Source organism: Giraffa tippelskirchi, chromosome X (assembly GCF_054371585.1).
Source record: "Giraffa tippelskirchi isolate mGirTip1 chromosome X, T2T-mGirTip1v1.2.pri, whole genome shotgun sequence".
NCBI lineage: Eukaryota > Metazoa > Chordata > Mammalia > Artiodactyla > Giraffidae > Giraffa > Giraffa tippelskirchi.
In genome coordinates, this window is record NC_137289.1 from 148,847,506 (window position 1) to 148,869,717 (window position 22,212).

The 22,212-nt window shown below is 44.9% G+C and overlaps 1 long non-coding RNA gene across 5 annotated transcripts in view; it reads right to left on the reverse strand.

Annotated features, from left to right (window-relative positions):
• LOC145536928 (uncharacterized) overlaps window positions 1-22,212 on the reverse strand; it is a 453,923-nt gene that overhangs the window by 158,142 nt on the left and 273,569 nt on the right. For all 5 annotated transcript variants that reach the window (XR_014076087.1, XR_014076086.1, XR_014076085.1 and 2 more), the window contains one exon: window positions 1,592-1,710. This is a non-coding gene — a long non-coding RNA (uncharacterized LOC145536928). The remainder of the gene's footprint in view (window positions 1-1,591; window positions 1,711-22,212) is intronic.

Here is a 22,212-nt window from a genome sequence, read left to right on the forward strand (position 1 = left end):
CATGTTCCCAAACTCCCTCTGACCTTTTAATCCTTTTCCTTGCACAGTTTAGGGGATGCAGACAACGGAATTAATGCACACATCAGTTTAAACAGCAACAATGATATTTTTGATTTCATTGAAATTAGTCTTCAACATCCACAAAGAGGGATATTGCGGAAACAAGAGTAAAAATGCTTCTTGATATTAAATGGTTCTCTAAAAGCGGTCCCTGGAGCCATAGTATCAGCACCACTCGGGGAAGTTTTGCAAATAGAATTGATTGTGCCCTACACAGATTGACAAAATCAGGAATTCTGGGGGTACAACCCAGCTCTCCAACATTAACACTCTGGGTACTTCTGATGTGCAGGGAAGCTTACGAGGATTCAACAGGCTTTAAAAAAAGAACGCTCCACTGTCATACAATATTGTCAGTGACACACAGTGTCACTTCTATATTAATATTTCATAGTTGAAACTTATTTTGTATTTAAAAAAAAAAAAAAACTAGCCGCTTTCTACTAAAACCACTCTATTTTCTAATTATGGTTAACTGGCTTCCCTAGTAGTTCAGTTGGTAAAGAATTTGGCTGAAATACAGGAGACCCCGGTTCGATTCCTGTGTCGGGAAGATCCTCTGGAGAAGGGAGAGGCTACCCACTCCAGTATTCTTGGGCTTCCTGGTGGCTCAGCTGGGAAAGAATCTGCCTGCAATGCAGGAGACCTGGGTTCCATCCCTGGGTTGGGAAGATCCCCCAGAGAAGCGAAAGGCTACCCACTCCAGTATTCCGGCCTGGAGAATCCCATGGAGTGTATAGCCCATGGTTAATTAACTGACTTGTTTACAAGGAGTGGTAAACTTATTGACAAGATGTGTTTGTGGTTAATTAATTCACTTATTTACAAGTGGCGGTAAAGTTATATACAAGAGGAGGTTGTGGTTCATTAGTGTCCGTGTGTGACAGTTTGTACGACTTTCTCGTCTTCGAAGGCTCACCTGAAGGGCTCACAAAATGAGGAAACAGCTAACAATACTGGTGCTGGGCTAGTATTAATAATACTCAGGATAATAATGAGTTTGGTAAGTTGATGGGTGTACACATGGGACCTCCATCATGCCAGACGCCAGGCCCTGATTATTTCATTTCAGCTTCATAGCAGCCTTATGATACAGAGGTTCATACATCTGCATCCAACCCAGAAGACCTGGGCTGCCCAGTGGAGGACCAGCTCATCCCAGAGCACATGGCCTGTGGGTACCAGTTTCAGGCCCCAGGCTGGAGAGCTGCCTCCTGCTCTGTGGCGGCCCCCGATTCATAAACACAACTACACTCAGGTTCTTTCTGGTCAACACCGACAGTTCCTTTTTGGCCTCCCCGCAACTGCTTTGCAGAAAGACATCTTTACCATACATATTCTGATTCAAGGGAATACAGATAAACCACTGTGGCCACAATTGTAACTGAGCGCCGTAGCGGCCCCCCAGGGTCAGACGGTGTGTGGGGAGAGATCAGTGTGACCTGCAGCGTGGGACCTTGGAGGCGACGATGGGAAGACGGGCCTCCCCTCCTTGTGATGAGGACAACGCCACTACGCCCAGACCACTCACGTTTTGTGGGTCCAAGCCCGGTTCAGCCAGGAGCGTGGCTCTCGTTGGAGGTGGTCTTTGTTCCAAGATGTCACTTCTCATAAATCACATGCCAGCACCTGAGTCCCCAGCACCTGAGTCTGTAGGTATACAGAAAGAGAGAAATTATGTTTGCTCTGGATGCATGAAAGGACACCCAGAGAACTAAAAGAGTCGATATGGTGTTCAATGAACTCAAATGATGAAAATCAAGACATTTGTAGGCATGCTCAATTCCAAAGCTTATACCACAACCGTTGGATCAAAAAAGATCTTGCTGCAATTTATGACAGTACCCTGCCTGTACTTTCCCCTAATATGGTGAAGAGTCTGCCTGCAATGCATGAGACCTGGGTTTGATCCCTGGGTCGGGAAGATGACCTGGAGAGGGGCATGGCAACCCACTCCAGTGTTCTTGCCTGGAAAATTCCATGGACAGAGGAGCCTGGTGGGCTACAGTCCATGGAGTTGCAAAGAGTCGGACACGACGGAGCAACTAATGCAAGACACCTACAGTCTCTGGCCTTGCATTTAGGTCTTTAATTAATTATGAGTTTATTTTTGTGTATGGTGTTAGGGAGTGTTATAATTTCATTCTTTGAAATGTAGCTGTCTAGGTTTCCTAGCACTTATTGAAGAGGCTGTCTTTTCTCCACTGTATGTTCTTGCCTGCTTTGTCATAGGTTAGGTGACCACGGGCATGTGGATTCATCTCTGGGCTTTCTGTTGTGTTCCATGGGTCTGTGTCTCTGTTTTTGTGCCAGAACCATCCTGTTTTGATGACTGTGGCTCTGAAGTAAGAGAGTCTGATTCTGCCAGGTTCACGTTTTCTTTCTCAAGAGATTAATTTGCCCACTTGTGGTCTTTTGTGTTTCGATACACACTATAAAATTTTGGGACATAAGTGGCAGCAAGATCTTTTTCGATCCACCTCCTAGAGTAATGAAAATCAAAATGAAAATAAGCAAATGGGATCTAATTAAACTCAAAAGCTTTTGCGCACCAAAGGAATACGTTAATAAAAAGTGCAAAGACAATCTTCAGGATGGAAGAAAATATTTGCAAATGAAGCGAACAACAAGGGACTGATCTCCAAAATTGGAAAAAGGAAAGGCTACCCACTCCAGTATTCTGGCCTGGAGATTTCCATGGACTACAGTCCACGGGGTTGCAAAGAGTCAGACACAACTGAGTGATTTTCACAGTCTCCAAAATATACAAACAGCTCAAGTGGTTCAATATGAAAAAGACCAAACAACCCAATCAAAAACTCGGTGGAAGATCTGAATAGACATTTATCCAAAGAAGACATACAGATGGCTAAAAGGAGCACATGAAAAGATGCTTCACACCACTAGTTATTAAAGAGATACAAGTCAAAACTACAATGAGGTGTCACTTCAGATTGGTCAGAATGGCCATCTTCAATAAAAACCTACAGACAATAAATGCGGGAGGGGGTGTGGAGAAAAGGGGACCCTCTTACACTGTCGGTGGGAATGTAAACTGATACAATCATTGTGAAAAACAGTACAGAGGTTCCTTAAAAAACTGAAAATAGATCTACCATATGATCTAGCGATCCCACTCCTGGGGGTATACCTGCAGAAAACCAGGATTTGAAAACATACATGCACCTCAATGTTCACAGCAGCACTGTTCACAATATCCAAGACGTAGAAGCCACCTAAGTGTCCATCAACAGAGGAACGGATAAAAAGTTGTGGTCCACATAGACAATGAAATATTATTCACCGTAAAAAAATGATGAGATAATGCCATATGCAGCAACACAGATGGACCTCGAGATTGCCATATTGTGTGAAGTAAGTCAGAGAGAGAGAGACAAATATCATATGATATCTCGTATATGTGGAATCTAAAAAAAAATGATACAAATGAACTGACAAAATAGAAATAGAATAACATGTGAAAACAAAGTAAAAACTTCTGGTTACAAGAGGGTAAGGTAGGGGGAAGGGACAAATTGGACTGGGATTGACATATACACATTTCTATATATAAACACATAAGTAATAAGACCTACTATATAGCACAAGGAACTCTAGTCGATACTATATAATGACCTATATGGGAAAAGATTCTAAAAAAACCAGGGGATGCATGTATACGTATAGCTGATTCAGGTTGCTGTCCAGCAGAAACTAACATAACGCCGCAAATCAACAATACTCCAATGAAAATTGAAATAAAAAACTATTGGATAGTTTGTATCTAACCTATACGGTATAAAGTAACACAGTCTATGTTTCAACTATGTGTGTGTGTGTGTGTGTCTATGCCTGAGTCAGAATGTGTGTTTTGTGTGAGAGGAGAAACCAATACACATAAACTGTATTACTGACTCGGACACACGCACACACATAGTTGAAACATAAGCTGTATTATTTTATACCGCATACGTTAAATACAAACTATCCAATAGGTTTTTTGGAACAGGCAGGGTTTCCCTGATAGCTCAGTTGGTCAAGAATCCGCCTGCCATGCAGGAGACCCCAGTTCAATTCCTGGGTCCAGAAGATCCCCTGGAGAAGGGATAGGCTACACACTCCAGGACTCTTGCCTGGAGAATCCTGCGGATGGAGGAGCCTGGTGGGCTGCCATCTATGCGGTCGCACGGAGTCGGACACGACTGAAGTGACTTGGCAGCAGCAACAGCAGCTGCATCGCTCTCACTAGCAGCTGAACCACTGTTTCACTCCCCATCCGTGGGGTCCCTCATGCTAGAAAGGTTGGGGACTGCTGCTCCATGCAACTCTGAAACATACACTTTAAAGAGGTGTGTAATATATAATAAAGTACATAAACACATCCCCATAGCACTATTAAAGAAATACTGCTATACAACTGGGGGCGGAAAAAAGTCTTCAATGGTTCACATGAGTTTAACCACGTCGCGTTTAACCCAAAGAAGGGAGGGTAGGCAGCAACATGAAAAATTCTTTCATCCGTGGTCAGAATCCTTTGTGAGTTACTTCTGGATAACTGAAATGATTTTGAGAATCCCTGTTTATACCCTGGCAATGTGACTGAATTCTAATTGTTATTTAGCTCACTCACTATTTTTTTTCTTTTTTTTGTTATGTCTGTTTAATCAATATTTGTATGACACAGATTTGTAGACTCATCATATTGATGTGCGTTGAGTCATCGTCATTTGTGTCGTTTTTGTGTGTGAGCTAATGGTGGTGGTGGGTGGTTTGGTCACTAAGTTGTGTCTGACCCTTTGCGCCAGCATGGACTGTACCACGCTAGGCTCCTCTGCCCATGGAATTTGCCAGGACAAGAATACTGGAGTGGGTTGCCATTTCCTTTTCCAGGAGATCTTCCCAACCCAGGGATCGAACTTGAGTCTCCTGCATTGCAGGTGGGTTCTTTATCGACTGAGCCACCAGGGAAGTACCCTGCACTCTACAAGTTGGGAGCCCTAACCCTGTAACCTGCTTCCAGAGTGTTCCCGGAGTAGGAGGGCTTGGCAAGTGGAGAGATGAGAGTAACAAAGACGTGTCTTGCCTCCCACGTATGCTTTACCACTCAGCTGCACGTTCAGTCTCTGCAGTAGGTACCCCTGACCGGCAGAAGCTAAGTTCTGTGTTTCCTCACAGCTAAGGGGGCTCACTTCTGGGAAAAGCGAGGTTTCTCATAACTAATAAACACTGACCCACAGATGTAGCTTCACTTCAGCAAATGCCAAGTCCAAGCAGACTCACATGCCCTGCGGTCTAAATTCCCCAGCAATGGGGCCGGACGGCCAGGGACAGTGGACAGGGGCAGACACACTGTCCGTCACACCTGCTGTGTACGGTCAGATTCTTACAGTTAATTGATGAGATCAAGCCTCGCGTGGGCTGCCCAGAACTGACTGGTTTGTCGGTTAAGCTCCGTTGTGCGTTTCCTTTTACACATGTAGCTCATGGGAGGTGTCCAAGCTGCCTACAACCACTCGAGGTGATTCTCTTTGGTCTTCCAACCACTGTAGAGACACAGACTCCTGGTTTCATCAGGAAAACAATCAGTTTATGGGGACTTCCCGGGTGGTCCAGTGGCTAACACTCTGCCCTCCCAATGCAGAAGGCCTGGGTTTGATCCCCGGTCGGGGAGCTAGAGCCCAAGTGCCACAACTAAGACCAAGCACAAATTTTTTTTTTAAGAGAGAGCAGATTATGAATGGAGGTGAAGCCCCAAAAAGGTCCAAAAGCCATGCACTCGTGATGAATCAAAGAGAGAAGAGGAGAATAAGATGGCCCTGTATGTGTGAGGCCGTGTCCCGTGGTGTGGTCACAGGGAGGCAGAGGCCGCCAGGTGACCGGGCCTTTCCTGGGTCAGAACCCCACCACGTCCAGAGTTCATCTGCTTCTCCCGGGTCACAGGAGGGTACCTTTATTTCCACTCTCTCTTCCTGCTCTGGAGTCAAGAGATGACCGTATTCACTCAAAACTGGCAGAATGAGAAAAACAATCAAGATATTTGGCTCACTGTCTCTTCTTTCACCAGTTGAGGAAGATCAGAAAGGTTCTTTTCCTGCTCTTTGGCAATTCGGTTCAGTCGCTCAGTTGTCTCCAACTCTTTGAGACCCCATGGACTGCAGCACATCAGGCCTCCCTGTCCTTCACCAACTCCCAGAGCTTGCTCAAACCTATGTCCATCTCGTTGGTGATGCCATCCAACCATCTCATCCTCTGTCATCCCCTTCTCCTCCTGCCCTCAATCTTTCCCAGCATCAGGGTCTTTTCCAGTGAGTCAGCTCTTCGCATCAGGTGGCCAAAGTATTGGAGCTTCAGCTTCAGCCTCAGTCCTTTCAATGAATAGTCAGGACTGATTTCCTTTAGGATGGACTGGTTGGATCTCCTTGCAGTCCAAAGGACTCTCAGATGAGCAATATTTTCTGGACTTAGCCACAAAATAAGGAAACCTGAGATATTGGAAAGACACATTTTTTTAAAAGCCTTGCTGTTGTTGTTCGGTTGCTAAGTTGTGTCCGACTCTTTGTGACCCCATAGACTGCAGCACGCCAGGCATCCCTGTCCTTCACTCACTCCCGGAATTTGCTCAAACTCACATCCATTGAGTGGGAGATGCCATCCAACCGTCTCATGCGAGAACACACCTGCTTACCCAGGAATCCTGGGCACGACCCTTCTGACTTAAATAGATGGGAATCACCCTGTCGACTCTGCCAGGCTTTCAGCGTAGGGATGAAAGCGAAAGTCACTCAGTCGTGTCCAACTCTTTGAGACCCCGTGGACTATACAGCCCATGGAATTCTCCAGGCCACAATACTGGAGTGGGTAGCCGTTCCCTTCTCCAGGGGAATCTTCCCAACCCAAGGATCAAACCCAGGTCTTCCGCATTGCGGGCAGATTCTTTGCCAGCTGAGCCACCAGGGAAATCCAACAGCACAAGGCTTGAGGAAATGTAGAGAGACTGAGAAGGAAGGAGACATGTAATCCAGCTATCATTGGCTTGGCCAAAACGTTCGATCAGGTTTCTCCATACAATGTTATGTTCCCATATACATCTTATGGGAAAACCTGGATCAACTTGTGGACAATCCAACATTTTAGCCCTAGAAAACTGGTCCTTATGAACATGGAGAGCTTTCACGTCCCAGGTCTAGTCAAATGGACTCAACACCATTCTCTCAGCACTTCCTGGCCACGCAATAAATGCTTCATGTGGCTGGAGTACTGGGTACTTTCAGATGTTATCACGTCCACACTGCAGACATAGCTATTATTAAACAAGGGCCTTCTAAAAGTTCAATTTCTTTACCCACTTGCATGACTCAAGGAGGAAAATTCATGCACTTAAGGGAACAGGGAAAAAGATATTTTGAAGCAGCAGGATTTCTTAAAAAGACTAATTTTAAATAGAATCAGAAAAAAAAAATGCAAATATGTCATCTCGCTTGACCATAGTAACAGCATCGGATTTAATATTTTCGGTCCAGACCATCTGGGCTTGGTTCTCATCCTTTGAAACTCTGTGGGAGCTATTTCGGTTGTGCTTGGGAAAGTTTCGTTTGAGTCTAAGATGAGAAGCTAGTCCTGTTGCTAAAATAGAAAGCTCTGTCTCTTTCCCCCCTCCTCCCTCACTCTCTTAGAAAGTTGCTTTAGGAAGAATAATTTGGGACCTCAGAAGAGATTTAGGAGCTGATGGGACTTGCCCTGGTGGTCCAGTGGCCAGGACTCCAGGCACTCAATGCAGCGGACTCAGGTTCCACCCCTGGTCAGGGAAATAGATCCCACGTGCTGAAACTAAGTGCTCACGTGTCACAGCTAAGGCCTGGTGCAGTCAAATAAATACATAATTTTTTAAATTAAAAATTGTTACATTAAAAAAATTAAACAATTTTACATTAAAAAATTAAAAATTTTTACATTAAAAAATTAAAATTTTTACATTGAAAAAATTAAAAATTTTTACATTTAAAAAATTAAACATTTCTACCTTTAAAGATATTTAAATTTAAAGAAAAAAAAGAGCTGAAGAACATTTCACATGCCACCAGCTATCAATTCAAAGCTCAAGCAAATGACAATCATGTATCTATGAATAAGACAGTCTATTTTTCCCAAATTACAAGAAACCCAGTCTTCCCATACTGTTGATGTCTTTAAGCTGTTCTTCCCCACGTCTGGTAGCTCGCACAGTAAAGCGTCTGCCTACAATGCGGGAGACCCGGGTTCGATCCCAGGATTGGGAAGATCCCCTGGAGGAGGAAATGGCAACCCACTCCAGGATTCTTGCCTGGAGAATCCCACTGACAGAGGAGCCTGGTGGGCTACAGTCCATGGGGTCTCAAAGAGTTGGGCTCGACTGAGCGATTAACACATATAAAAGGTTCATTCAAGGGAATTTTGTCTATGGATTGTCTTTGTCCGACTCCAGCACTGGAATGATCCATAAAACGGACCCGTGGAGATAACATGTGTGAGAAAAGACAATTACCCGGGACAATGAGCCCAAACTCTGCAGAGAGCTGGGCTTAAATTCTTCTAGCTGAGGCTGAAATGTATGTAGTCATTAAACAAACAAACAAACATCTATTGACCAGCCTGGGGGGTTCATGCAGGGACTTAGAACAGTAAGCTACAAAACAGAACGAAACCAAGCGCATGTGGAAAGAACCACGAGATGCAAATGATTACATCAAATTTGAGAGGTGAGCCAGGGAGCATTTAAGTGTCCATTTGAGACAGTATTTTGTTAAGAGCATACTAAATAAGATTAACATTGTCTAGGATCTGTGTGTGTGCAGAACAAGTATCGAGCAACTGAAATCACCACGGAGGCAGCCAAAGCTTCATACAGACGGATGGCCATCCAGCCTGCAGCCTGTTAAATCCCCGCCACGTCCAGCCCCTCGCGGTCACTCCAGCCAGAATCTCTGGGCTAAGAGTCCGCATTAGAGCTCCTCACCCAGGCTTCGGAAGGCCTCGGAGGTTACCTCCCCTAACTGTGGTTCCCCAAGTCAGCAGCATCGACATCACCAGGGTACCCAACGGGAATGCAAAGGGTGAGCCTGAACCCAGAGCAACAGATGAGAGAGTCTGGGGGTAGCGGGGGGGTGGGGGGTGGGGATACTACAGGGATCTGTGTTTCACAAGCCCCGGATCCACACTTACAATCTGGAACCACGGGCACAACTCATCTTACGACCATTTTACCAATCAGGACTGGAACAGAAGAGCTGATCATCAAAGCTCTGCAAACTGGGAAGGGGCGTGGGCGAGACAAGAAACCTGCTCCACAGGATGAGCTGGGAAGAATGTTAAAACTTTTTAACTCTCTGCTTTCAGTAATTTATTGATGACTTTCTGTCCTTCTCCTTAAGACCCGTGACAAATAGAAACAACACAAAGTAGGTCATAAGAACGAATTACAGGGCTATGTAGGCTGTAGTTTATATCAGAACACAGCTGTTTCCCTGTCATAGGTTTGCTTCCTAATTACTTACTCTAATGCACTATTTATCTTCATAATGAGGGCACTTACCACGTACGCTTAGCTGTGCCTCAAATAAAAATGGATTCACCATTCACTTTATGTCAATTTCGTTGAAGCTCTTTATCCTAACTGCAACCCAAATGAGATGCAAATGATTACATTCAATTTGAGAGGTGAGCCAGGGAGCATTTAAGTGTCCATCTGAGACGGTATTTTGTTAAGAGCATACTAAATAAGATTAAAATCGTCTGGGATCTTATGAGTACACACTGGACTAATTAATTCCTTAGTGCAAAAGAACTATCGGTTACTGATCCTTCTGTGGTCTTCACTCATGTTATTTGATTCTTTATTTTACTAATGGGCTTCCCTGGTTGCTCAGCTGGTAAAGAATCTGCCTGCAATGTGGGAGTCCTGGGTTCGATCCCTGGGTTGGGAACATCCCCTGGAGAAGGGAACGGCTATCCACTCCAGTGTTCTGGCCTGGAGAATTCCATGGACTGTATACTCCATGGGGTCCCAAAGTGTTAGGGTTTATATTATCTTTTACCAATATTTTATTTTATTAATATCAAGAACATCTTGTTGTTTTAACCGTGTTTTTACTTAGGCTAAAGTAAAGATGCAGCGAGAAAGCAACAATAGCAGGAAAACCAAGAAACACTTTTCACACCCGTGAGCAGGATAAACAGAAAGAAAACAAAAGTGAAAACTAACAGAATTACTAGCGTTGAAAAACAGAAACTGTGAAAGCACATTCCATACACTTCATGAAATGGCAAAAAAGGGACAGAGATGCTACTACTGAACTGAACCGCCAGAGTGAAAGTGAAAGCCGCTCAGTCGTAGCCGACTCTCTGCGACCCATGGACTATACAGTCCATGGAATTCTCCAGGCCAGAATGCTGGAGTGGGGAGCCTTTCCCTTCTCCAGGGGATCTTCCCAACCCAGGGATCGAACCCAGGTCTCCCGCGCTGCAGGCGGATTCTTTACCAGCTGAGCCACCAGGTAGCTTCTGTCACCTACCTTTGTCTCTCAGAAGTATCAAAAATATAATTGAGGAAAACGTGCCTGAGCTTAAAAACATACAATATATATTGAATTAGCAGATCCATTGAGTTCTTGGCAAAATGAGTGAAAATGCATGCACATTCTCTATGGATACTTTAAAAACTAACGTATAACAGAAGACAGTGACTCAACTGTCAAGGGAAATGAGCAAGTTTATGACGCCATGCAACGAAGCATATCTCTCCCTATAAACTAGGCTTCCCCTGTGGCTCAGCGGAAAGGAATCTGCCTACCAATGCAGGAATCACGGTAGACACAGGTTCGATCCCCGGCTAGGGAAGATCCCCTGGAGGAGAAAATGGCAACCCGCTCCAGCATTCTTGATGAGATAACCCCACGAACAGAGGAGCCTGGTGGGCTACAGTGCAAAGAGTTGGACACAAATGAGCGACTGAGCACTCTCTGTAAACCAGCAAAGGTAACTATCAAAAGACAAAGAATCAGTGTACTCAGCACTAGAATAAAAGAACTTTCTACAACCAAGATATGTGTGAATGTAACACAGAGACACGAGTTCAGGAAGACAAGCTCTAGGTCTACTTCATTCACCAGGATGCATTCATTTGCTTTCTTTAAAGACACATTCGTTGAGCATCTACTACAAGAAAGGTATTATGTTTACGATTACAGCTACTGCAGAGAGAAAAAAGAGACTTTTACTGGGGAGTAGGCTATAAGCAAACCATCATCCAATCAATTTTTATTTCTAATTATGAACAATGTTGCTGAGAAATAAACTATGCCATAGGGTTAGAGACAGCCACGCTAAGGAAGCTCCTTGGAAGGAAATCTGAGTCATTGGAAAAGACCCTGAGGCTGGGAAAGATTAAAGGCAGGAGGAGAAGGGGACAACAGAGGATGAGATGGTTGGATGGCATCACCGACTCAATGGACACGAATTTGAGTAAACGATGGGAGTTGGAGATGGACAGGGAAACCTGGCCTGCTGCAGTCCATGGGGTCGCAAAGAGTTGGACACGACTGAGCGACTGAACTGAACTTCTGCTTCGCAAAAGAGCTGTTATATTTTTATACCTCAGCTTTCCCTCCTTTTGAGACTAACTTTTCTGAGTTCCCCGAAGAAACACGTATGCAGTATTGGTGTCTCCCACTTTGCCAATAAATTTTCATCCGTCACCGAAGGAGAAACCCAACATTTCCCGGGCTTATTCACGCTGCAGCTTTCACAGGCAGAAGGCTTCCTGGAGAAGGTGAGACCCTCCCATGAGGTCAGAGCCACAGCTATCTGCCCGGAAGGCATTTTCCCCTTCTTCTCAGTGAACGAACTCACCCAGGGATGCTCTCCTTGATAAACTACCCGATAAACTACTTTCCACAGGGGTTACAACAAGCCAGGCTCTGATTTCTCATGGCTCACTGTTCTTTTCTGCACCTACCTTCTCTCCTTACACAACTGCCACAGGGAGCTTTGTGCCTCACGGCAGAAACAGTCAATATTTATTGATCATCCATCCAGGCAGCACTGAGTACCCATGAGAATGCTGAGGTCCAGATTCTGTCTCCAGATAGAGTCCAAGACACTGGCTTAGATTTGAAGGTCAGAGAAAACAGCAAATATCTGAAGAACACTCAGTTCAGTCACTCAGTTGCGTCCAACTCTTGCGACTCCATGGACTGCAGCACACCAGGCTTCCCTGTCCATCACCAACTCCCAGAGCTTGTTCAAACTCATATCCATCGAGTTGGTGATGCCATCCAACCATCTCATCCTCTGTCGTCCCCTTCTCCTCCCGCCTTCAATCTTGCCCAGCATCAGGGTCTTTTCCAATAAATCATTTCTTTGCATCAGATGGCCAAAGTTTTGGAGCTTCAGCATCAGTCCTTCCAATGAATATCCGGGACTGATTTCCTTTAGCACTGACTGGTTCGAGCTCCTTGCCGTCCAATGGACTCTCTCTTGGAAAAACATAAGCCTGATTCAAATGCAGCGTGAGCCATACCTGTACCAAAACCACATCACATCCTCATTTCTCTGACCTTCAGGTTTATTAGCTGAGTCGCGTGGTTTCATTTGCTAAATTGGGCAGCGCTAGACCTGGAACAAGAAGCAGACACAATCACTGCCTTTCCAGACGTCACTGTCTAGTAGACACAACAGGAATGTAACTAGGTAATTACGAGGTTTCTTTTGAAGTAAGAGGAAGCTGTAGGAAGAAAGGAGGCACTTGGTATTTGGGGTTATTTAATGAGTACCCACATTCACTGTGTGTATTTCAGAAGAGGTTTTGTGCTCTCTCTTAATACTCAGGTATTAAAATAGTCAGAGCATCGGGTCTCCCCTGGTCGTCTAGTGGTTAACAATTCGCCTTCCAAGGCAGGGAATGTGGGTTCAATCCCTGGTCAGGGAGACAAGATCCCGCATGCCTCGTGGCCAAAAAACAAAAACGTAAAACAGAAGCAATACTGTCACAAATCCAATGAAGACTTCTAAAATGGTCCACATCACAGCCCGGGCCGGACGGGAGTTTGGGGGAGAATGGATACATGTATTTGTCTGGCTGAGTCCCTTTGCTGTTCGTCTGAAATTAGCACAGCATTGTTAATCAGCTATACCCCAATACAGAATAAAAAGTTCAAAAACCTTAAAAAAAATGGCCCACATCAAAAAAATATTTAAAAAAAATAGCACATATTCATACTGTCTCACACTGTCAATTGCTTTCACTGTAACTAAGCAACTGATACTGAAGCTCCAATCCTTTGGCCACCTGATGGGAAGAACCAACTCACTGGAAAAGCCCCTGATGCTGGGAAAGATTGAAGGCAGGAGGAGAAGGGGACGACAGAGGATGAGATGGTCGGATGGCATCACCAACTCGATGGACACGAGTTTGAGCAAACTCAGGGAGTTGGTGATGGACAGGGAAGCCGGGCGTGCTGCAGTCCATGGGGTCACAGAGTCGGGCACGACTTAGCAAGTGAACAACAAGCAACAAAGTGAGGGGTTCCTGGGACACAGGTTTGTGACAAGGAAGCAAGTGGTTCTGCACAGGGCCTTGGGCAGTGTCTCAAAAGTACAGCATGTCAGTTCCTGCACCTGCCTGGGGCTGCCAGCCGGGCCTGCCTCCCTGAGTTCAGGGGACGGCCCGGGGGTGTGTCTGTGCAGGGGGCCAATGCTGCTGTCTTTGCAAATGGACACAAAGCTGTCATGCCACGAGTAAGAAACGGTGCAGATGCTGTTTCTCTGGGCTGGGGCAGGGCTGGGAGTCTAGATTTTGAAGCGGCTCCTGGGGGAGACAGACACTGCCGGGCTGGGAGCCACCCTTGGAGGAGCAAGGCCCTCACTGGGGGTTTTGCCTGCAGGTCTCCACACTGCCCTTCTCCTCGCGTTTCTCCCCCCACGACACGGTATCCATCACAGAAATCTCTCCTGCAGTGAATGACTCCTGCGTGGCCAGTGCCTCTCCCTTCTTTGGGAGACTCTTCCCGACCCAGGGATCGAACTTGGGTCTACTGCACTTCAGGCAGAGTGGTTATCATCTGAGCCACAGGGACGTGGCAGGTGCAAACAAACGATAGCTGGCATTGCCCAGGGGACGCAATAAATAAATAACTAAATAAACTGTGATCTAAGCGCTGTGTCTGAGCTAGTGGTAGCGAGCTCCTGAGCCTGTACGTGCCCAGGCAGGATGGACGGGTCTCCCCAGGATGAACTGTGGGGCACGCTCATGCCTTATGCTGTGTTGTTGCAGCAGGTCCCGGGCAGAGAGTTTACGATCTCCCCGACCTGTCTCCACACCAAGGGGTGAAAGAGATGACTGAAAAGGCACGAGTAATTCAGCCAGTGTGAACATCAATGCTGCGATTCCCCTATTGCAGACTCTGTCTGCGGGCAGAGACGCGAAGTACATGTGGAGAGGTGGGTGGGTTAACACGTAGAATTACGGCTCCCAAATGTTACAGCTGTCTCCACGCCAAAGACAGTTTATTTAAAAAAAAATTAGATTCAGGAATGTAATCTCAATTGTTTAAAAAAGAGTGTATTCCAATGATAGCTGTTTTTGCAAAAAAAATAAATAAATAAATTCACGAATGTAATCTCATGCATCCACAAGAGTGTATTATCTATTATCAAATTTGATGATCTGCCTAAGCCTGAAGTAATCTGGAGGGTGGATTGAATGGTTTTGAGAAATTTGAACATAAGCGTATTCCGAGGCTGATATAGTCTTAATTCCCTGGGGACCTTCATTTAGTCTGGATTTAAACATTACATGATTTACTACTGTGGCAAACTGCATATCAAATTGAAATTCCCTATTACCTATTACTCTTCCCTATTACCAGGGAAGACCATTCTTCATACACAGGGAAATAAAAAAAGAATGAATCTTCTGCTTTCCCAAAAATTTTGCATGCATAGCATGTATATACATATATATATATGCATATATTGTATGTATATATATATATATATATATATATGAGTGTTTGTGTGTGTGTATATATATATATTTTTAAACAAACTACTTCTCTGTTAAACAAACACAGCTTAGTTTGTCCTAATTTTGAATGAACAATGATTTTAGGAGGCTAGTTTGATAAACCCCAAGTAAACCACTAATTTCAATGGCTGACATATGGAAGGCTTTCAAAAAGTAACAGTCCTCCTCTCGTGGACTGTATTGAGGCAGGAACCAGCACTGAACAATTTTATGAGTGGAAGAAAATGTTAAATTAGTTCCACTTTAACTTAAAAAAAAAAAAGACACGAGAGAAAAACCTTTTTATCAGATGTTATCTGCTGACCTCCTGAAACACTTTAATATGTCAACATAGAGAAACAAAAATTGAAACAGAAGGGCAGACTGGATGAGTTTGAGCAAATATGTCATTTAAGAAATTGAAGCTGGTCTCCTGGCACACGTTCCTTTAACTAAACCACTGGGCTTTTCTGTCTTTGAAATAAAACGTACCAATGACAGTCTCACTGTACTGCCCACATATGGGCTGTACATATGCCACTAGTCTCCACCTGGAATGCTCTCCCTCAAACACTTCACACGACTCCCCCTTGTTACCCCCCTTATATCTAGAGAACACTCTGTCTGAAAAGGGAAATTTTCTTAAAGTCATCTTTAAGAAAGTCATCTTTTCTTAAAGTCATCTTTCCAGGGTAGAAACTGTTTTTTGAAGCAATGTACTCTATGGAATTAAAAGACGCTTGCTCCTTGGAAGAAAAGCTATGACCAACCTAGACAGCATATTAAAAAACAGAGACATCAATTTGCCAACCAGGGTCCGTCTAGTCAAAGCTATGGTTTTTCCAGTAGTCACATATGGATGTGAGAGTTGGACCATAAAGAAAGCTGAGTGCCGAATAATTGATGCTTTTCAACTATGGTGTTGGAGAAGATTCTTGGGAGTCCCTTGGACTGCAAGGAGATCCAACCAGTCCATCCTAAGGGAAATCAATCCTGAATATTCACTGGAAGGACTGATGCTGAAGCTGAAGCTCCAATACTTTGGCCACCTGATGGGAAGAGCTGACTCACTGGTAAAGACTCTGATGCTAAGAAAGACTGAGGACAGGAGGAGAAGGGGACAACAGAGGATGAGATGGCTGGATGGCATCTCTGACCCAATGGGTATGAGTTTGAGTCAACACTGGGAGTTGGTGAAGGACAGGGAAGCCTGGTGTGCTGCAGTCCATGGGGTAGCAAAGAGTTGGACACGACTTAGCAACTAAACAACATTCTGTGGGGAATACAGATAAATGGTTTAATCATTAACGAGTGTTTGCGACACACCAGCAAGCTTGGAAACTGTACCCAACCAACTAAAGAAATACAACAGCCATCGCTTTCTGAAGTACAAAGCATGAATGGGATTTCTTATTTACTGTAAGAGAATTTTTTCTCTTTCCAACAGAAGCTCAAGGAGAAGGGCTTCTCCTCCTGTCTGTGATTTACTTTCCTGATTATGCTTCTGCCTGAAGCATCAGCTTTGTACCTGCAAGGAAAAAACTGAGAAAAAGTGCCAACTTCATCAATCTATCTTTTGAGATAGCACCGATGTGAGGGGGAAAAAAAAGAGTCCATGAAGTTTCCAGAAGAGATTTTTAGATGTGGTTGGGATAAGGCAGCATTCAGCTTCAAAGCTTCCCGTGTTGAGATGTTGTCTTCAATGTTGACAGAGATAAGGAAGGCTGAACTATTATTTTTATCAGTTTAATGAGTGCTCCTTGATGGAGGAGGTGCTTTTTACCAAGGGTGTCATCAGAGAAATCAGAGTAGAGGGAAATATGTGAGCGGATGTTTCAGTAATTCTTTTCAGTCATAAAATACATGAACAAAAGAAAGAGTGAATACAGAAATGACAGACCGCAGTCAGCCAAACCTCAAAGTCGACTGCGGAGGATGCTAAGAGGATACAGAGAGTGGGACCAAGAAAATACTTGTTGCTGAGATGCAGAATCATCCTCACCATGGTGGCCACATTCCACCCGCCCCAGATGAACAAACACACATGTGAAAAAATGCTGAGAAACACCGTTTTACAAGAGGTGAAATGACGTCTTACAATTACAGGGACTTGGTATAAAGGATTCTGTTCCCTGCCTTGAGTTGTCATGACAGTCCTGTCGCCAAAGCTGGCTTCTCAAATCGACTCAAGGTCCACACAACCCTTGGCTACTCAGGGAGAAAAGGACATAACGGGAGGAGACGTCTCAGGAAGTGGGAGGGGGGCATCTCGGAGAAGAAGACATGGCTTCTTCCTTCTGGGCGACCAAGAATAATGCTGTATAGAAGACAAAGAGAAGGGCTTCCCTGGTGAGTCAGTGGTAAAGAAATCCCGCTTGCCGTGCAGGGGCCGCGGGTTCGAACCCTGGTCTGGGAAGATCCCACAGTGCCCAGAAGCACCTCAGCCCGCACCTCACAACCACTGAGGCTGTGCTCTGGAGGCCCACAGCTGTGACTCCTGAAGACCCCGTGCCCCAAGAGAAGCCACCATAATGCAAGCCTCACCTGCTAGTTGCAAGCAGAGAAAAGCCTGCTCGTAGCAACCAAGACAGACATAAGGAAGGCTGAAATATAGTGAGACTGCCACTGATGTGTTTCATTGCAAAGAAAGGCAAGCCCAGTGGTTTCCTTAAAGGAACATGAGCCAGGAGACCAGCTTCAGCTTCTTAAATTAGTTCCACTTAAACTTCAAAAATAAATAAATAAATAATTAAGACACAGGAGAAAAACCTTTTGAGCAGATGTATCTGCTGTCCTCCTGAAATGCTTTAATATGTCAACGCAGAGAAATGAAAATTTCTGCTCGTAGCAACCAAAATCCAGCACAGCCTCAACTAAATTTTATATATATATATATATATATATATATATACATATACATATATATATATATACACATATAAATAAAACGGAGGGAAGATTCCACCCATCTCCCCACATCCATAACAAGCTTATGTAGGAAAAATAAATAAATTAACCATATCCCATTAAGGGAGAGAACTAAACTCTATTGTTTTTTACGGATACAGGTATCTAGACCACCTCTGTAAAAATATTCTGCTTGCTTCACAGGGAAAAACAGGATGAGAGGTGCTTTCATCAAATAACTGAACTGCATACAAATTAAATATTTTGAAACCATTTTGAAACAGAAAACCCCAAACCTTGTAAGCAGAAACAAACGGAAGGTCAGAGAACACTGCTTACCAGGAGAGGGTCTGAGTAATTACGCGTTGCCATGCGAATGTTTTCACGTTTGGCCCACTTCTCGACTCCGAGAAGGCCGTCTACTCTTACACAACAGCGGAGACCTTGGCTACCAGAGAGAGATTCCCTTGTTTCAAGTTCCAACTAAACAGTCTTTGCTGGGTAATCTGAAGCACTAGTTGAATGAACTAAGCCTCAGTTTTCTTGAGTGAGTGAGTCAAAGTTGCTCAGTCAAGCCCGATTCTTTGTGACCCCATGGACTGTAGCCCCACCAGGCTCCTCTGTCCATGTGATTTTCCAGACAAGAATACTGGAGTGGGTTGCCATTTTCTCCTCCAGGGGATATTCCCAACCCATGGATTGAACCCGGGTCTCCTGCATTGGCAGGCAGGTTCTTTACCACCTGAGCTTCCAGTGAAGCCATTATCAACTGGGAAATTAAGAATTGATGTTCCCTGTAAGTTGGTGCAGCTGCTATGGATGACACTATGAGGGTCAGTTCAGTTGAGTTCAGTCGCTCAGTCGTGTCCAACTCTTTGCGACCCCATGGACTGCAGCACACCAGGCCTCCCTGTCCATCACCAACTCCCAGAGTTTACTCAAACTCATGTCCATAGAGTCAGTGATGCCATCCAACTGTCTCATCCTCTGTTGTCCCCTTCTCCTCTTGCCCTCAATCTTTCCCAGCATCAGGGTCTTTTCCAATGAGTCAGTTCTTCGCATCAGGTGGCCAGAGTGTTGGAGTTTCAGCTTCAGCATCAGTCCATCCAATGAATATTCAGGACTCATTTCCTTTAGGATGGACTGGTTGGATCTCCTTGCAGTCCAAGGGACTCCCAAGAATCTTTTTACTTCTGCTTTAAGGGTCCTCCAAATCCTACAAACAGACTTGTCACATAATCCAGCAATCATATGGCCAACTCTATGGGCATACAGTGGGCATACACTTGGTCAAAGCTATTATGTGAAAAGATTCAATAGCCAAGACATGGAAGCAACCTAAATGTCCACTGACAGATGAATGATTTAAGGAGATACGGTACATATATTTTGTTTTTCTTGTTAAAGTCGCTTAGTCATGTCTGACTCTTTGTGACCCCATGGACTATACAGTCCATGGCATTCTCTAGGCAAGAATACTGGAGTGGGTTGCCACTCCCTGCTCCAGGGGATCTTCCCAACCCAGGGATTGAATCTGGGTCTCCTGCATTGGCAGGTGGGTTCTTTACCATCTGAGCCACCAGGGAAGGCCGGTACCTATATACAGAGCTTGGTATTTCCTGCCTGCAGAATCAACTTTTCTCTGCCAGCCTTCAGTGAAGCCTGATTTCATCAAGGACTCCTTTAAGGCAAACTGAAGTTTACTTATAATGCTGAGCATCCATCAGCCAGGTTAAGAATGTATGTTAGGGTCTTGGAGTTTCACATTAAATGATCACTGTGCCACCTAATTTCCTGTTAGTGAAATGAATGATGTTCCTTGGAAACACAGGAGCAAATGGTCTACTGTTGGAGTTCCTACTTGGGTATTTATCTGGGGCTGAAAACTCCACTCACATCACTGCTGTCTCACCATACTCCTACCGAAGAGGAATTAGTCTCTTTTACCAAAGAGGAACACAACATCCCTGAATTTTAGACCTGTACAGAAAAAAATCTGATGATTCCGCAGACAGGAAATACCAACATCTATGCATATGTACCAGGCTTCCCTGGTGGCTCGATGGTAAAGAATCCAGCTGCCAATGCAGGAGACACGGGTTTGATCCCTGGGTAGGAAAGTTTTCTAAATAACTTTGGTTAAAAGCTGACTTATTCACTGAAGTTTAACATAACACAGAAAATTGCAAACATACATTTCACAATGAATGAATGATGTAAATTCACCGATTAAATTCACAAAGTGGACAGAGGTGAATCGAGAAACTGGACAATCACCAGCCTCCCTCCAGCCACTCTCAAGCCTGTTCAATTTCTATTCATTCCCGTATTTTGGTCACCTGATGTGAAGAACTGATTCAATGGAAAAGACCCTGATGCTGGGAAAGATTGAAGGCGGGAGGAGAAGGGGGCGACAGAGGATGATGTGGTTGGATGGCATCACTGACTCAATGGATATGAGTTTGAGCAAGCTCTGGGAGTTGGTGATGGACAGGGAGGCCTGGCGTGCTGCAGTCCATGGGGTCTCAAAGAGTTGGACATGATTGAGCAACTGAACTGAGAACATATGATGTCAGTGGGACTGATTAAAGCCCATCGTGCAGGAAGACTGTACACACCATCCCTTCCTGACCCAAGATGGTCTAAACCGTCTTCTTGCAACAGAGGGGCTCACGACACAGCTGCTGTGGATTGCCCTATACTGGTTACATCATCTCCTCACAGAAAGCCCTTCACAAAGGTGCGGTTTATCGCTGTGCTGTGACGTTTAATGAAATGTCTTGGTTTGCATTCTCCCAGAGGAGACATGGAGTCTAAGACTTAAGGGTAGGTAGTTTCTTTGCAAAAGGATATTGGGAAGCCTTGCTGAGGAAGGGAGAACCACCAACAGAGAAAGGAGAAGAAGCAGAGAAGGTTCTATCCACTGGGATCTTGCAACTGGAGACTCAGAAAACTGAGAATTATTCCACTGAGGGTTGCTTTACACCTGAGGGTTGTTTCAAGGGTGTAAACCCCTTTCTGCTGGACAGTCAAGGCTGCCCAGGTCGGGTGCGGCTCCACCAGGGCAGGGAGAAGACGTTAGGAAAGGAGAAGAGTAACACTGCGTGTGGGCAGAGTGGCACCTTCTTAGAACCTGAGCCACCACTGAGCTCCCACAACATCAAGACCTTCTGTCTCAAGGGCCAATGGGAGTCAGAGTTACACTTTACAAATTTTTTTTTTTAAACCACTTTTTTATTTCGTATTGTGGAATACCTTGACATAGTTTCAGGTGGACAGCGAAGGGTCTCAGCCATACATGTACCTGTATCCATTCTCCCCCCAACTCCCCTCCCATCCAGGCTGCCACGTGACATTGAGCAGAGGTCCCTGTGCTGTCCAGCAGGTCCTTGTTGGTTCTCCATGTTAAATACAGCAGTGTGTCCATCCCAAACTCCTGAACTATCCCTTCCCCCATCCTTGCCCCCGGGGAACCATAAGGTTATTACAGAGTATTGAGCAGAGTTCCCTGTGCTGTCCAGCAGGCCCTTGCTGGTTTTCCATGTTAAATACAGCAGTGTGTCCATGTCCATCCCAAACTCCCTAACAATCCCTCTCCCCATCAATCCCCCTAACAACCACAAGTTCATTCTCTAAGTCTGAGAGTCTCTTTCTGTTTTGTAAGTTCATTTGTATAATTTCACTTTAGATTCCACATACAAGGGATGTCATTGTTACAATAAATAAGGGATGTCATTCTTTTTGTAGGATTTTTTTGATATGGACGATTTTTAAAGTATTGAAGCTGTTACAGTATTGCTTCTGTTTTACGTTTGGGGGTTTTTCGCCACAAGGTATGTGGGATCTTAGGTCCCCAACCAGGGATCAAACCTGCTCCCACTGGACTGGAAGGCGAAGTTTTAACCACTGGACCACCGAGGAAGTTCCTATACTGCTTTTTTTTCCCTGCAAAAGCTACGATTGACAACCCTGTCTTCACAGTTTACACAACGGTATGTGCCAGGCTGCCCTGGTGGTAGAGTGAACAGGAATCCGCCTGCCAGTGCAGGGGACAGCGGTTCGATCCCTGGCCCGGGAAGACTGAACATGCCGTGGAGCAACTGAAGCCCGTGAACCACAACTCCTGAAGCCTGTGTGCCTAGAGCCCGTGCTCTGCAACAAGAGAAGCCACCGCAACGAGAAGCCCAAGCACCACAAGTAGAGAGCAG